The sequence below is a fragment of the Halichoerus grypus genome, chromosome 4 (genome assembly GCF_964656455.1).
Source record: "Halichoerus grypus chromosome 4, mHalGry1.hap1.1, whole genome shotgun sequence".
NCBI classification, from domain to species: domain Eukaryota; kingdom Metazoa; phylum Chordata; class Mammalia; order Carnivora; family Phocidae; genus Halichoerus; species Halichoerus grypus.
This window is the reverse complement of record NC_135715.1, coordinates 96852731-96859398: the sequence shown is the minus strand read 5'-3', so window position 1 is coordinate 96859398 and position 6668 is coordinate 96852731. Positions and strand designations below refer to the sequence as shown.

Sequence of the window (6668 nt, the reverse complement as noted above, 5' to 3'; positions counted from 1 at the left end):
ATGCATTTACACGAAGAGCTACACATTCTTTGTGAAATCTTTTCTGTGTCCAGGTACTTCACTGATGGGACATTGATGCTCTTTGCCCTTCATTTTATACCCCTTCTACCTGCTGCATACTTTGAACCTCACACATTTTCTGCACTGTCAATGTACTCCTTTCTATATGCTTTAGTAATTTCATGCAGAATGTAATTCACTACCTTGTCTTTTCCTCAGTGTTATCATCTGTTCCTACGTACTGTCCCTATTTCTTAAACTTTTAGTCTTAAAATAGTTTTAGGTTGACAGAAAAGTTATGAAGATAGTACAGAGTACTCATATACCCCCTACCCAGATTCCTCCGTGATTAATATCTTGCATTAGTATGGTACATTTGCAACAGTTAATGAACCAATACTTACACATTGTTGTTCACTGAAGTCCATACTTTATTTAGATTCCCTTAATTTTTACCTAATATCCTTTTTGTCTTCCAGGGTCCCTTCCAGTATATCACATTACTTTTAGTTGTCCTGTCTCCTTTGGCTCCCCTTGGCTGTGACAGTTGCTTTGTCTTCCTTTGTTTTTGATGACCTTGACAATATTGAGAAGTCCTGGTCGGTATTTTGTAGAATGTTCCCCAACTTGAGTTTGTCTGATGTTTTTCTCATGATTAAGTTGGGTCTGAGTTTTGGGAGGAAGATCACAGAGGTAAGATGCCATTCTCATTACACCAAGGAGTACATACGACTAACATGACTTATCGATGCTGATGTTGACCTTGATGGGCTGGCTGAGGTAGTGTTTGTCTGGTTTCTTCCTCTCCACTTAATGTATTGTACATGGTGTAATGAAGTTTCTGTGCACACAGCCCACACTTAATGAGTAGAGAATTGTGTTCCACCTCTTTAAAGGCAAAGCATCTACCTGAATTATTTGGAATATCTCTACACAGCAGATTTGTCTCTCTCTTTTTTTTTCCTTTCTTTCATTTATTATCTTATTTATTTAACTATTTATGTCAGTATACATCAATGGATATTTATTTTGTGGCTCAGATTATTTTGTTTTACTCTCTTGTCCCACCTCAAAAGCAAGGAAGACCTTTTGCCTTTTCTTTCCCTTTCTAAATTGCCTTTTCTTTGTCAGAGAATGCCAACACATTCTTCTCGGGGCTTACTTTGGACTTTTGGGCTAAGGAGTTGTTCTTGTCATTTATTGCCAGTATTTTCTTTGGGAGCCAAAAGGAGCCCAACTTTTTCTGACACACAGACAGCAGTAGCTTTTCATCATCTCATTGGCTCAGGAGAAGTAAATAGCTGAATTAGGAGACAAAAGGAAAGCAAACAGCACTGAAGTCCCACGCCTGATAGTTCCTTATTATCCAGCCTCCTGGATGGGCCAACTTTTCTACTCTTTAATTTCACTTTCCCTTTTATTCATTTTTTAAAAATATCTTTGCTTACTCTCTAACCCCTTGAAATCTGGTTTCAATTCTGCCTTTTACTAGAACTGACTCTAAAAGTGTAAATGTTTTTCAACTGCCATATTGGCAGACATTCAACATTTTAACAATATACTCCATATATAATAATTTAAGTTCTTGGTGGGTTTTGTTTTTATTGGGCAGCCACTGTTTTCTTCACCAGAAATACTGGTTATAAATGTATAAATGGGCTCTTCTGTGAATCTTCTGGCCCCACATATAGTTCTCCTTGTCACCATTGTGTATCAGAACAAAATGGTCCTCTTGGTAAAATCAAGATCAATATCCTGGCCAGTACTATGGCCCCCTTTCTCTGAATTTTAGTCCAGTTGCATTAAGATTCCAGGACAGGGGCATTATCAGCTTCAAATTTAATGGGAATTTTTCTTAATAATTCCAGCACTAGTCAAAAGTCTGCAATGTTACAAATTTGCCAGTGAAATAAACTTCTAATTATTAACTCTCAGGAAATTTTATCTGAATCTCTTTCATAATTTCTAGTGTTTTATTGTATATTTTAGACATCTAAGCATGCCTCTTCTTTCCTTCGTTGTTAAGAAATTAAGACAGATTCCATATTTTAATTGACGTAGATGTTTTTCATGATACAGGGAATGACGTACACCATTTTAATAGAACACTGAAATAAGCTGATTCTAGTTACCACATTTGCTATATTGTTAATAGCTGTTTTAAGAAATTTTCTTTCCTGGGGTACCTGGGTGGCTCAGTCGGTTAAGCACCTAACTTTTGATTTTGGCTCAGGTCATGATCAGGGTTGTGAGATCGAGCCATGAGTCTGGCTCCACACTCAAGGGGGAATCTTCTGGAGATTCTCTATCTTCCTCTTGCTTTGCCCCTCCCCCTACCCATGTGCCCAATTGTGACTGCTCTCTATTAAAATAAATAAATAAAATTGTTAAAAAAATTTTTTTTTCTTTCCTTTCTTCATCCCTTTGTTTTCAGGCAAGAAACCATTAGGTAATTTATACACAGTTCTGCCCTCGAGGTGGATCATAGCTCCCCACTTCTTTTTTTTTTTATTGTTATGTTAATCTCCATACATTACATCATTAGTTTTAGATGTAGTGTTCCATGATTCATTGTTTGTGCATAACACCCAGTGCTCCATGCAGAATGCGCCCTCTTTAATATCCATCACCAGGCTAACCCATCCTCCCACCCCCCTCCCCTCTAGAACCTTCAGTTTGTTTTTCAGAGTCCATCGTCTCTCATGGTTCGTCAACCCCTCTGATTTCCCCCCCTTCATTCTTCCCCTCCTGCGGTTTTCTTCTTTTTTTTTTTTTTCTTAACATATATTGCATTATTTGTTTCAGAGGTACAGATCTGAGATTCAACAGTCTTGCAGAATTCACAGCGCTTACCAGATAGCTCCCCACTTCTTAAGTGTGGGGTGCACACAGTGAATTCTTTCCAAAGAGTACAGTATGGAAAAGGAAGAGGAAATAACTTTATAGGAGAAACCTGGCAAACACTTTCTGTAGGTGATCAAGGTTAACAGCAAGAGTAATAAGTCATGTTGGTAGTATGTACCCTTTGATATGATGTGATGATAATGGCACTTGATTTGTGTGGTATTTCTCCCAAGTAACCATAACTCCAATATAATCATAAGGAAAAAAAAGAGAAAATCATATATATCCCAGGTGAGGAAAATTCAATAGAATACCTGGCCCATACTTCAGAAAACTATCGAGTTCATGAAAAAACAAGGGAAATCTGAGGTACTGTCAAAGCCAGGAGTCCAAGGAGACATGATGATGACTAAATGTAATATAGGATCCAAAATGAGATTCCAGAACAACAATAGCAACAGCAGCAACAAAAGGAGACTAGGTAGAAACTAAGGGAAATTCAGTAAAGTATGGACTTTAGTTAATAATAATGTCTCGCTATACCAGTGAGTTATCAAACTGCCTTACATTTCCTTTCCAGGTTTATTTTCTATTGCTCCCCTATATGGTTATTCAACTCTAGTTAAAGTAGTCTATTTATGTCCCTCTACCCACAGTCCCATTAACTTTCCTACCCGTTATATATTCAACCAAAACTTCTTCGCCACTTTACATCCATCTCCCAATCAAAGCTGTATCAAACATTAATTTTCAATTTAAAATTATTTCTGTTTGTCCTTATATTGCCTTAAACTGAAAGAAACTTTCCTTTCCTCCTCACCTGCAAGAATTATTATCTGTGTTGTTTATCTCATTCTTCATGTGCTAGTTTACACAGTTATTTTTCCATATGTATTTTGAAAGGCTGTGTGTTATAGTTTCTACACATCTGACCTTGCTGAACAGATACTACATTTCCTAGAAATTACCTTTCTTTATAGTCCCGCTTTAGAGTTGATCACAAGACAAACATATGTGAGATATGGAAGGTAAAAGTGAAGCAGCTCTGAAGGTTGGTATAAAGTGTAGGCACTATTGTAGCTCATACACGTTGCTGATCTTCTGGCTCATCTTGCTTGGGTGGGGCAGCAAACTGGCCTCTAGGTGTTGGAATCCCACAGGACCTCCTCCTTCTAGTTCTGGGCCAGGCACAAGTGCAGCTCCATAATGAAAGGTTTAACTTGTGTATGTCATCAGAGTAATCGGGGCTGAATCAGATTCAGTTTCAATTTGTCCTAATGAGTTTCCTTAATCGATTTCATTTTTTCCTCTCTTATTCTACCTCACATCCAGCTCTCCTTTCTGTCTGTTAATCTTGCCGACCCTTAGTGTTCATGGTCTTGCATGAACTTCATCACCACTATTCAAGTGTGTAAACTCTAGGACGACAACTAAAAATACACACACACACACACACACACACACACACACACACACATACATATATATGTATAAATTAAATGGTAGAAGGGAAATGGAATCATATAAAATATTCAATTAAAACTCCTAGAAAGCGGTAAAGGACGGCAAGAAAAAAAAATGCAGTAAACAGTAAACAGCTACAGATGCTGTAGACATTAAACCATATGTATTAATAATCATTTTAAATGTCACTGGTCTAAATACACCATTTAAAAGATAGAGATTGTCAGAGAGAATAAAAAACAAGACCCACCTATCTATTATCCAAAAAACAACAACAACAACAACAAAAAAAAAAAACTAGGTTAAAAGTAAAGAGATAGAGAAAGATATACCATGTTAACACTAATGAAAAGAAAGGTGGAATAATGGAATAGTTATATTAATTTCAGACAAAGACTACAGAGCAGGAAAATCATCAGAGATAAAGAAAAGGGGCATTACATAATGATAAGGGGTCAATTCTCCAAAAAGACAAACAGTCCTTAACGTGTATGTACTTAATACCAGGGAATCAAAATATGTGGAGCAAAAACTAATAGAACTAGACTAGAAGAGAAAATAGACAACTATTATAGGTGAAGACCTCAACACCTTTCTATCAGTAATAAACGGATCCAGCAGGCAGAACTCAATAGCAACATCAGTGAATTGGATATCAGCAGCATTTGTAGAATACTTCGCCAAAGAACAGCAGAATACATCTTCTCCTCAAGTTCCCATGGAACATTTACCAAGATATACCACATTCTGGGTCAGAAAATATACCTTAACATATTTAAAATAATAGAATGTGTACAGTGTATACAATATGTACTCTCAGACCACAATGGAATTAAATTAGAAATCAATAAAAGAAAAATAGCTACAAAATCACAAATATACTTGGAGATTGAAAAATATATTTTTCAATAACACATGGGTCAAAGAGACAGTCTTAATAAAAAATAATTTTTTGAGCTTTAAATTATGATGGAAATATATCTTACCAACATTTGTAGGATACAAAAAAGGTAGTGTTTTTCTTTTTTTTTGAGATTACAGAAACTTTTTTTTTTTTTTTTTAATTCAACAATTTTTATTATAACTCATGTACTTTATAGAAACAGGAATGTAGCAAACGGGTCAGGTAGTATGAAAAATGTTTTAAAACTGCAGGTGTGTACACGTGGCTGTATTTACATTGGGCGCAGGCTCCCCCACATCAGGCACAGCAACTGCACTTGTCCGATGCGCCTTTGCAGATGCAGCCCTGGGCACACTTGGCACAGCCCGCGGGACAGCAGGAGCAGCAGCTCTTCTTGCAGGAGGTGCATTTGCAGGAGCCGGCGCACGTGCAGGAGCCACCGGTGGAGCAGGAGCAGTTGGGGTCCATTTCAAGTCGAGTCGAGGATGGAGGTCCAAAGCAGGCGACACGGAGAGACACGGCTGCGGGCTGGAGGCGTGGTCGAGATTACAGAAACTTTTAAGGTTTTAAGATGTGACACATTTCTTGAATAAAATGAAAAGTTTTCAATACATTGAAATATAAATCACCATTACATACAACACATGGCAAGATAAAACAATAAGATTACAGAATCCCTGCAATAGCCATGGTCTTATTCTCAGATGCTTCCTCCATCTGCCAAATGTGTTCTGCTGGATACATAACTCACCCTGTCTTCTGGGGTCACACTCAGCCAAGGCTGTAGCCCAAAGAGAACTCATCTGCTTGGACTATGGTGTTGTTGACTCTGTTCAAAAGCAAGGCAGTTACCAGCATATCCAAACAGTGTATCGAACATACTTTAAATATCAGTGTGAGAACTGTGAAGGCAACATGATAATGTTACCAGAAAGAATTTAGCAATTAAGGACAGTAATGCTTGAGACTGAAAAGTGACTTGCCGGCTTTATTTCTTTGGTTTTTTGGGCAGTGACCACTGAAACAGCAAGATGTGTGGAAAATTATAACATTGAATACATATAATAGAAAAGAATGAACATCTGAAATCAATAATCTAAGCTTTCACCTTAGAAAACCAAAATAAAATAATAAGTTAGCTTAAAGGAATCAGAATAAAATCAATAAAAATAAGAACAAAATCAATTAAATTGAAGACAGAGAAATGATGAAGTCAACAAAATCAAAACCTCACTCTTTAAAAAGATCAATAAAATTGTATACCTGTAGCCAGAGAAACCAAGGAGAAAAAGAGAGAGAGAGAGAGAGAGAAAACAGAAAATCAAAGGCCTAATAATCAGGAAAGTCAATGGTGTAAGTTCTATTCCAAAGCTGGGAGGCTTGATACTCAGTTTGGGTCTAAAAGACAGGAAGACAGACACCCCAGCTCAAAGCAGCCAGACAGTAGTTATCTCTT

At 37.1% G+C, this 6668-nt stretch overlaps 1 pseudogene; it reads right to left on the bottom strand.

The window, feature by feature from the left end:
• Positions 1-5353: 5353 nt before the first annotated feature.
• On the bottom strand, positions 5354-5751 carry LOC118523617 (metallothionein-1C pseudogene; annotated as a pseudogene).
• Positions 5752-6668: the final 917 nt, after the last annotated feature.